General features: G+C 37.4%; 1 pseudogene across 1 annotated transcript; it reads left to right on the plus strand.

Moving 5' to 3' along the window:
- Nucleotides 1–4,869: 4,869 nt before the first annotated feature.
- On the plus strand, nt 4,870–5,397 carry LOC116545719 (annotated as a pseudogene). Its single transcript, XR_004266417.1, has one exon. The product of XR_004266417.1 is annotated as a 40S ribosomal protein S15 pseudogene (transcript).
- Nucleotides 5,398–11,065: the final 5,668 nt, after the last annotated feature.

Consider the following 11,065-nt stretch of genomic DNA (forward strand, 5'->3'; position numbering starts at 1 on the left):
ACTGCTTTAAATGTGTCCCAGAGATTCTGGTATGTTGTGTCTTCGTTCTCGTTTGTTTCGAAGAACATCTTTATTTCTGCCTTCATTTCATTGCTTATCCAGTCGACATTCAAGGGCCAGTTGTTCAATTTCCATGAAGCTGTGTGTTAGTTTCTGAATTCTGAGTTCTAACTTGATTGCACTGTGGTCTGAGAGACTGTTATGATTTCCATTCTTTTGCATTTGCTAAGGAGTGATTTGCTAAGGAGTGATTTGCTTCCAATTACATGGTCAATTTTAGACTAAGTGTGATGTGGTGCTGAGAAGAATGTATATTCTGTGGATTTTGAGTGGAGAGTTCTGTAAATGTCTTGCCTTATGTATCTGGGGGCTCCTGTATTGGGTGCCTATGTATTTAGGATCATTAGCTCTTCCTGTTGCATTGAGCCTTTTACCATTATGTAATGTCCTTGTCTCTTTTGATCTTTGTGGCTTTAAAGTCTATTTTATCAGGGATGAGATTTGCAACTCCTGCTTTTTTTTTTTTTTGCTCTCCATTGGCTTCGTAAATCTTCCTCCATCCCTTTATTTTGAGACTTTGCGTATCCTTGCATGTGAGATGGGTTTCCTGGATACAACACACTGATGGGTTTTGGCTTTTTATCCAATTTGCCAGACTGTGTCTTTTGATTGGGGCATTTAGTCCATTTACATTTAGGGTTAATATTGTTATGTGTGAATTTAATACTGCCATTTTGATGCTAGCTGGCTGTTTTGCCTGTTAGTTGATGCAGATTCTTGATTGTGTTGATGCTCTTTACCATTTGGTATGTTTTTGGAGTGGCTGGTTCTGGTTGTTCCTTTATATGTGTAGAGCCTCTTACAGGAGCTCTTGTAAAGCAGGCCTGGTGGCGATGGAATCTCTGAGTACTTGCTTGTTCGAAAAGGATTTTATTTTTCCTTCACTTATGAAGCTTAGTTTGGCTGGATATGTGATTCTGAGTTAAAAGTTCTTTTCTTTAAGGATGTTGAATATTGGCCCCCATTCTCTTCTGGCTTGTAGGGTTTCTGCTGAGAGATCTGCTGTGAGTCTGATGGGCTTCCCTTTGTGGGTAGCCCGACCTTTCTCTCTGGCTGCCCTTAGTATTTTCTCTCTCATTTCAACCCTTGGTCAATTCGGCTGTTGAAACTTGTGCATGCTTCGTGAAGTTCTCGTGTTGTGTTTTTCAGCTCCATCAATTCACTTATATTCCTCTCTATGTTATCCATTGTTATTAGCATTTCATCAAATATTTTTTCAAGGTTCTTAGTTTCTTTGCATTGGGTTAGAACATGTTCTTTTAGCTCACAGAAGTTTCTTATTACCCACCTTCTGAAGCCTCATTCTGTCATTTCATCATACCCATTCTCCATCCAGCCTTGTTCCCTTGCTAGTGAGGAGTTGTGATCCCTTGTAGTAGGAGAGGTGTTCTGGTTTCAGGTGTTTTCATCCTTTTTGCGTTGGTTTCTTCCCATCTTTGTGGATTTATTCACCTGTCATCTTTGTAGTTGTTGATTTTCAGATTGGGTCTCTGAGTGGACATCCAGTTTGTTGATGAAGACATTATTTCTTTCTGTTTCTTAGTTTTCCTCCTAACAGTCAGGCATCTCTGCTGTAGGATTGCTGAGATCCATTCCAGGCCCTGTTTGCCTGGGGATGACCTGCCGTGGCTGCAGAACAGTAAGGGTTGCTGCCAGTTTCTTCTTCTGCTATCTTTGTCCCAGAAGGATATCTGCCAGATGTTAGTCTGAGCTCTCCTTTATGAGGTGACTCTTTAGATATATGGGGATCAGGGAGCTGCTTGATGAGACAGTCTGTCCTTTATAGGAGCTCAAGTGCTGAGCTGTGAGCTCTGTTGTTCATTCAGAGCTGCTGGGCAGGTATGTTTAAGTGTGCTGCTGCTTCCTTTTTTTTTTCCCCCTAGGTGCTCTGTCCTGTGGAGTTAGGGCTTTATTTATAAGTTTCTGTCATGCTGCTGCCTTTTTTCAGGGCCGCCCTGCCCAGCGAGGAGGCAGCCTAGTCACAGTCTGCCTGCAGAGGCTTTGCTGAGCTGCTGTGGGCTCCTCCCAGTTGCCATGTGAACTTCCCTGCCATCCTGTTTATATGGGTATAGTTAGAACTGCCTCAGCAATGGAGGCCCAGCTCTGTAATGGCGGACTCTCTCTGTACTGGTGGGCTGCCTCAGCAATGGCGGACTACCTTTGTAGTGGTGGAGTGCCTCAGTAATGGCGGATGCCCCTCCCCCACATAGCTGACCGTCCCAGGTTCAGCTGTGCTTGCTGTGAAACTCTGAATCCAGAGCATTTCAGATTGTTTTTTTGTGTGGGGGTGGGACCGGCCAAGCCTGATCACCTGGCTCCCTGCCTCAGACCCCTGAGTAGTATTCTATGGAGTGTTTGTGTATTTTCTGTCCAATCATCTGTTGATAAGCACTTAGGTTGGCTACATATTTTTGCTATTGTTAGTAGTGCTGCAATAAGCATACAAGTTCAGGTATCTTTTTTATATAATGATTTATTTTCCTAGGAATAAACATAAGCAAAGAAGTGAAAGATACTTACAACAAAAGTTATAAAACAATGATAAAACAAACTGGAAACAAAAATCATGGAATTATGCTCGTGGCTTGGAAGAATTGTGTTCTGTTAAAATGTTCATGATATGCACAGCAATCTATAGATTCAATGCAATTTCTCTCAAAATACCAATAACATTGTTCACAGAAATAGACAAAACAATCTTAAAATTCATATGGAAACTACAAAAGACCCATAATAGTCAAAACAATTCTGAGCAAAAGGAACAAAGCTGGTGACATCACATTGCCTGGCTTCAAATTATACTATAAATCTATAGTAACCAAATGAGCATGGTACTGGCATAAAAACAAACAGATAGACCAAGAGAACACAACACAGATTGCAAAAATAAATCCATATTTTTAGTCAACTCAATTTTGACAAGGGAACCAAGAACATACAATGAGGAAAGAACTGTCTCTTCTGGACTTGGGAAAACTGGATATCCATATGCGGAAGATGAGAAACTACTCCCCTATCTCTCACCTTATACATCAATCAAAATGGATTAAATACTTAATTGTAAGACCTAAAACTATGAAACTACTAGAAAAAAAAAAATTGGAGAAACCCAACAGAACATCGGTCTGGACAAAGATTTTGTTTTAAGTAATACCTCAAAAGCACAGGCAACCAAAGCAAAAATTGACACGTGATTACCTCAAGTGTAAAACTTCTGCAAGGCAAACAATCAGCAACGTAAAGAGATAACCCACAGAATAGGAGAAAATATCTGCTAACTATTCAACTGACAAAAAATTACTAACATGAATATATAAGGAACTCAAACAGATCAATAGTTTAAAAAAATCTGAGCAAAAATTAGTAAAAGATCTGAATAAAATAACAGCTTTATTCGTACAAAAATTAAATCCCACTTCTAGAACCATTGAAAAGAGAAACATATAATAACTCCATTATTTGAGGGTAAAAAAAAACTTCATTTATTTGTTGAAAAAAAATTTAAGGTAGCCGGCAACACAAATATTTTCATTATTCGTTATTTGAATTTATAGGTACAATGATAGTGATATGGTCTACTATTTAATATTTTAGATACAATTATAGTAATAAAAATTACTGACCACAAAACGTGGCATCCTATTTACAATTTTTAAATGATTGTGGGTTCATCAATCACCCTCTGGAATATTAAGTAACTTGCCTTTAAGAAATTAATGTTACCATTATATTTGACATTGTTAAGAAATTAATCCACTTGTTTTACTTATTATTCTATTACCAAAAGACGCCAAATATAGTCATGCTAACTTCCACTTCTTATTAGGAGCCAAAAGGAGACACTGCTGGTTGTCAGGTAAGTTATGATTCTTCCTATATATAACTGAAATATTGGAATGACATTAGTGATGGAAAATTGTTTCCCATTTTAGAATATTCTTATAAGAAATGCAAAAGAATGGACCTTCATTGTATCCTAATGTTTACTTAATAATATATTAATACTCTGTATAAACATAGATGTATAAATGTTAAATCATTTAGTAATCTGAGTCTTGAAGGGTGCCAGCTGGGCCAAATTTACTGTCAACTTTATTTTGCATAAAAATATAACATTTAGAGGGACAATATATGACCTAGATAAGTTTCTTTTTTTCCTAAGTTTTTTCAAGATGAAGTTATAGTTGTTTGATGAAACGTGTTTAAAACTCTGCTTAGAAGTTATATTTTATTGAAGATGTACCGGCCTTAATGCTTTCTGAGGAAGTTATATTCCCTAAATGAATACAGTGGGTTATAAAACAAATAAATGGAATCTCTAATTTCCATTTAAATACTGAAAAAATGGTGGTTTGGAAATTAGGTTCAGAGATCAATCTTTAAACAGCAATTCTCCTCTCAACTATAGATAGAATTTTAGGTATCTGAAGTGAAAATGCTATGAAAGCAATAAAATTAAACTGAAAATAAAAGAATAAAAGACTTTTGAAATTTAAATTTTTGAGGACTTCTCATGCGTTTCCCAAAAATTCTTTCTATTTGTCAAAGCAAAATAGAAAGTCGCTGTAATCACCCCCTTTCTCTGTAAGACTTCCCTGACAGGGAAGCTACAAGCTTTGACTACACTTAAACCCACTGCCGGACTAACTAGAAGAAAGGAGTAAATTACAACTCCTTCCTTCTATTTTTAGACTGAGAATGCTTTAACAATTTAATAATCCCAGTACCTAAACAGAGCTTGACACAGTTTGCTGAATGAATGAAAACAGAAGGTACCTGTGGGATTTAAAAACATGTATTGGCGGATAACTGCGCAGGCGCAGACAAGAACGATCTTTTCCCAGGATCCCCCAAGATGGCAGAGGTGGAGCATAAGAAGAAGCGGACCTTCCGCAAGTACACCTACCGCGGCGTGGACCTGGGCCAGCTGCTGGACATGTCCTACGAGCAGCTGATGCAGGTGTACAGCGCGCGCCAGCTGCAGCGGCTGAACCCGGGCCTTCGGCGGAAGCAGCACTCCCTGCTGAAGCGCCTGCGCAAGGCCAAGAAGGAGGCCCCGCCCATGGAGAAGCCGGAAGTGGTGAAGACGCACCTGAGGGACATGATCATCCTTCCCGAGATGGTGGGCAGCATGGTGGGCGTCTACAATGGCAAGACTTTCAACCAGGTGGAGATCAAGCCTGAGATGATAGGCCACTACCTGGGCGAGTTTTCCATCACCTACAAGCCTGTGAAGCACGGCCAGCCGGGCATCGGGGCCACTCACTCCTCCCGCTTCATCCCCCTTAAGTAGTGGCTCCGCTAATAAAGGCACACAGATCTCCAAAAAAAAAAAAAGTATATATATGTGTGTGTGTGTATGTGTATTGGCCAGGTGCAGTGCCACATGCCTGCACAATCCCAGCACTCTGGAAGGCTGAGGTGGGCAGATCAGTTGAGGTCAGGAGTTGGAGACCAGCCTGGCCAAGCTGAAACCTGTCTCTAATTAAAAATGCAAAGAATAGTCAGGCCTGGTGGTGCACACCTGTAATCCCAGCTACTCTGGAGGCTGAGGCAGGAGAATCATTTGAACCTGCGAAGTGCAACGCGGTTGCAGTGAGCTGAGAGCACACCACTGCACTTCCAGCCTGGGTGACAGAGCAATACTCTGTCTCAACACATGCATACATACGTACATACATAAGTATTGTATAATATCTTCCCTCAAGAGGCTACTAAATGATTATGAGGGAGAGAAGCATAAAAATAGCTCTGGTTCCCCATAGTATGAGAAACAAATGTAGCGACTATCATGCTGTTTCACTTGGAGGTTTAGTATTTAACCCTATCTAATCTATTCATTCATTCAAAAATGTGAGGAATAAAAAATTACTATGATGCACACAGTTCATGCCTTCAAACTGGTCTCACAGTGTCTCATGAGTCTTTCGAGATTCAGATGCTTGACCCTTGATGATCCTTTAGCTTCCCTTTGCAAGTTTAGCCAAATATAAATCAGTATGAAGCAAAATAAAAATTCTACTACAATACTCAAATCATATATGGTCGGCATTCACACTGCTTACAGTTTTTTTTTATTATTTTTGACTTATAATAATTGTACATATTTATAGGGTACAGTGTAGCAGTGTAGTGTATTACAGTTTTACTTCATTTTTTTTTCTAAATGACACAAATGAAAGAATTGAGATAGGCTTGTCTCGTTTTTAACAAGCTATTTTATAATTACGTTCTACCTGTCACAGTTTCTGTTCCTGGTTCAACTCATGAAAATGAGAACACTCCCTGAAAATCCTCTCCACAAAAATTTTCTTCCTCAAAAGTTTTCAGTGAAGCAACGCAGAAGGAGAATAAGGGACAGCTGAACGGGACTTTTTTTTTTTTTTTTTTTTTTGAGACAGTCTCTGTTGCCAAGGCTGGACTGCAATAGCGCGATCTCTGCTCACTGCAACCTCCACCTCCCGGGTTCAAGTGATTCTCCCACCTCAGCCTCCCAAGTAGTTGGGATTACAGGCGCGAGCCACCATGCCTAGCTAATGTTTCTATTTTTAGTAGAGACAGAGTTTCACCATGTTGGCCAGGCTAGTCTCACACTCCTGACCTCCCAAAGTGCTGGGATTACAGGCATGAGCCACCGTGCCCAGAGAACAGGATTTTTTCTGTTTGTTTGTTTGGGACGGAGTTTCGCTCTTGTTACCCAGGCTGGAGTGCAATGGCGCGATCTCGGCTCACCGCAACCTCCGCCTCCTGGGTTCAGGCAATTCTCCTGCCTCAGCCTCCTGAGTAGCTGGAATTACAGGCACGCGCCACCATGCCCAGCTAATTTTTTGTATTTTTAATAGAGACGGGGTTTCACCGTGTTGACCAGGATGGTCTCGATCTCTTGACCTCGTGATCCACCCGCCTCGGCCCCCCAAAGTGCTGGGATTACAGGCTTGAGCCACCGCGCCCGGCCGAGAACAGGATATTTTTTAAAGTAACAGGAAGCAAGGAAAGAAGGAAGGAAAGGAGGAAGAAAGGAAGTCCAGTTTCTACATAGTCAAGGGCCATGCTACAGAATTTCACTGAACGTGAAGCGGTATATGATGAGATACATTCTTTCGATAAACAACTTCAGAAGATGGGCTGAAGGAGGTCTTCCTAGGCTGCACAGTAGCCTTGAAGGTTCATTTTTTATATACCTCCACTGCTTGTATCCCTGCTTACTACTGGCGCGCTCTGCTCTGTGTTTCTATGTCTATTCCCACAACTAGATGGTAAGCTCCAAGTCACATCTCACTCAGCTTCTTTCCACAGTCCCTAGCCCTCTGTAAGGTCAAATAAAAAGCACCACCTTATAAGAAAAAAAAAAAAAGTAAAGTGGAAACGAGAACAATTGAGCAGGATTTCAGTTCCACATTGCTAGTCTTAATAATTGTTTAAGTCTTCTGTACATGTGTTCAATAAAGTATTATTTGATTGATATAAAGAACAAAGATTTGGGAGATAGGAAATGACACCTTGTCAGCTTTATAAAAATTCAAGAGTTAGTTTTCATGGTAGCACTACAACAATAGGTAAAATTTTTCATTTTCTAAGACCTGTATTCAATTTCATATCCCACAAAGATCACATGTTCATACACTATGTTATCCCTCATTATACAGCAAACTCAAGTTTGCATCTTTATTTATGAAGTGCTTAAGCAACGCTCAGCCACACTTTTGAAAGTGTCAAACAATGTAACTTTTCAAATGTTTGAGGTTTATAAAAACTAAATTATGCTATGTCAAGCCATTTTTAAGGTTAGTCTTGATATTAAATGCCAAGATTGAGAAGAAAATGCTTGTTTCTGATTTATTATTTCTCTCTTCCCCGTCCTCTCAATCCACACACATTCATATACACTTACTTTAAAAATTATTTTATATTTCAGCACAAAAGCCCTCATTTTAAAAACTTTAACACTATAAAAAATAAAATTTCTGAAACTTTAAAAACTAGTGAGGAAGATTACCTATACTTCTAATACCGTAAGATTTTAATAATAATGATACATTTTTATTCACTGTTATTAGACATTTTAGAACTTTAAGATAACACCTTGGGCATGAATAAAATTTCCCCTAAAATAGTATTTTTGTATTTTTAATATGAAAGTTATACAGCAAACCTGCACGTTCTGCACGTGTATCTCAGGACTTAAAGTACAATTTTTTTTAAAAGTTACACAGTTAAAATCATATAAAATTAATTGCCACAATAAAAACAATATTCACAGAAATAAGTCAAGTTCAGCCAAATATAAATCCATTTGAAACAAAATAAAAATTATACAATATTCAAATCAAAAAATCAAATATACTAATATACATTCAATTTGAGAAATAATTTATTTGGTTTTGTATCCCCTTTGGCCTCTAGTACTTTATTCTGAATATAACCGCTTCTGAAGCAGTCTCCGCATTAAAGAAACACATGTTTCAGAGTCTAACAGAACAACACACAAATGGACTGCTACTGTCGAAAGCTACTTCACAGAAAATTTAAACCACGATGCTCTTCAAATGCCAGTACCTCAGAAGTCAAAACTGTGGTTCTCCATTCATTTTCTCATTTCATGAGCATTTAGATCAAAAAGCTTTTACTGAAAGTTTACTGACGACAAATCTTCTGGAGTCTAAGAATGAATGAATGTCAAACGCCAAGTCCACAGTGCCTTTCCCAATATAAAAATTGTTTTTATATTGGCTTCTTTTTGTAAAGATTTTTGTAAAAGACTTCTTTTTGTAAAATGTAATGTTTATCTTTGAAATGTAATAACATTTTTATATTATTTTATAATGTTTTTCTAATCTCTAAAAATAATCCTTAAATAAAATCAAGTACAATATTGACTTCTGCATTTTTTCAATGTGGCTGTATCTAAATTAACTGAATTCTCAAGATTTGCTGTTTTTGTTTTCAATTAGCCAAGGATCTTTCTTTTGTATTTATTTCTTCTTTAACTTACTTTATCTTTTGAAATGGAATAAGTCTGATATAATTAAAATGTTAATTTTTGTCTACTTTATATTTCGCTCTCTAGAATACATTAAATGCTTGGTCTTTTGCTGTAAGACAGAAAAAGTTTGTTTAAAATGAGATCTTATCTTTTGATTTCTTGTTCTTCCTCCTCAGCCATTTCTCTAGTTTCTCTGCACAAACACTTTCAGATACAAATTCGTCTAATACCCAGGGCTGAAGAGAAAGATATGCCTTCACTCTTAAATCAATAAAGCCTATAAAAGAATTGAATAAAATTCACCTATACAACATCTACATATAGATGAAAGTTATAGTATAACAACACGTTATGCTAAGACCCAGCGACCTCTAATCTAATGGAGAGAGGGTTGGAAAGAATGGGAAAGGGAGGTTACTGCTTAATGGGTAGAGTTTCTATTGGGAATCACAGCAAAGTTTCAGAACCAGACAGGCGAATATTGCCTAACATTATGAATATACATAATGCCATTGAACTGTATGCTTAAAACAGCATTTAAAATGGTTAAAACAGCATTTTTCATGTGTGTGTGCATGTGTGTGACCACAATAAAAAAGTTTAGAAACTTTAAACTACAGATATTACATCATGTTACATAGCTGTTTTCTAACAATAAACTTCAGAGTTACATACAAATCCATGCCACGATCAAATGCTGTACATTAAGGCCTACAGAGTACTTAATTTTTCAGTATATAGTTACCATGGATTTAGTGGTCAAAGCAGGTGAAACTCTAGCAAGAGTAGTAAACAGGAAAATGTAGCATTAGAACATTATAGGTGCTAAAATAGTGTTTAATAAATAAATTTTTATCTTTTATTGCCTTACAACACAAATCCCTACTTTTTCTCAAAGGCATTAAACCCAGTGGCATAACTAATGTTCAGTGCAGAATAATCTTGACATTTGTTCATTAATATTCTGTGTATGTAGTCAGCTTCACTGAAATGGTTTTCATAGTCTAATGATAAGTACTGAATATACATAAGATTTTCAAACAAAGCACTTTCACATGTTTTCATATCTCACATATAAAGTATATGTTTTCAATTTGGTGCTTTGTGTTGGTATGCCATTTCACTAACCCAAACACAAACAGGCTTTGAATAATTATCCTTCAGTGATGGTAATCATTTTTACTACTATATCTTTTCTATGAATTATTTGAATAAATTACCCTTTTTAGAGATTGTTAGGTTAAAAAAAAAAAGGCAATGAAAAATTGCACTCTGAGAAAGAAAAGAAGGAAGCATATCTTTATGGCTCCAGAAATCTCAGAAAGCTGTATGTTTTTCCAAACAGACAAAGCAGAGAATTCACATTAATTAATTCTGCTGGGAACTAAAGTCACAACTGTTAGAATTCTGCAACAGAATGCTATAACTAAAAAGGAAAATGACTTTTCAGTGAAATTTGTACTTAAATAGTCAATTTAAACACACACACACACACACACACACACACACACACACACACACAGAGTTGTAGAAGATAAATGAAAATGAGACCTCTGGCTATATTCACCCTGCAGAAGAGCCCCAGTGGTGTAAAATTCAGTGTAAGAAATTCTATAAAATGGTAAAGATAATTGACTCAATAAAGTAAGTTTTCTTCTGAGACAACAAATTACAGTCCCTAGAAACAAAAGGTGCAGGATACTATAGTAAGCTGACAGCATACTTGACCTTTGAGAAGACAGATAAAGCAAATTGCGTACTCTCTTTATGTCCTCCATATTCAATACTTGATTTCTTCTTAATATTTTCTTCTATCATTTCCATGACACGAGGCTGTAGAATTCTTGTCCTAACTTTCTAATTGCTCTTGAATTCTGCTTTCTCTTCAACAATTGATAATGATGACACCAAAATCTAAATCAAGTATCTTAACATATTTTTAATCTCCAGTCCAGCTGTTTTCCCATCACCTCAAGCACCATCTTAAGTCAAAACTACATGAGTTATCTCCTTCATACTTCT

The sequence above is a fragment of the Sapajus apella genome, unplaced genomic scaffold (assembly GCF_009761245.1).
Source record: "Sapajus apella isolate SASKATOON/1434 unplaced genomic scaffold, GSC_monkey_1.0 scaffold345, whole genome shotgun sequence".
Taxonomy (NCBI): Eukaryota; Metazoa; Chordata; class Mammalia; order Primates; family Cebidae; genus Sapajus; species Sapajus apella.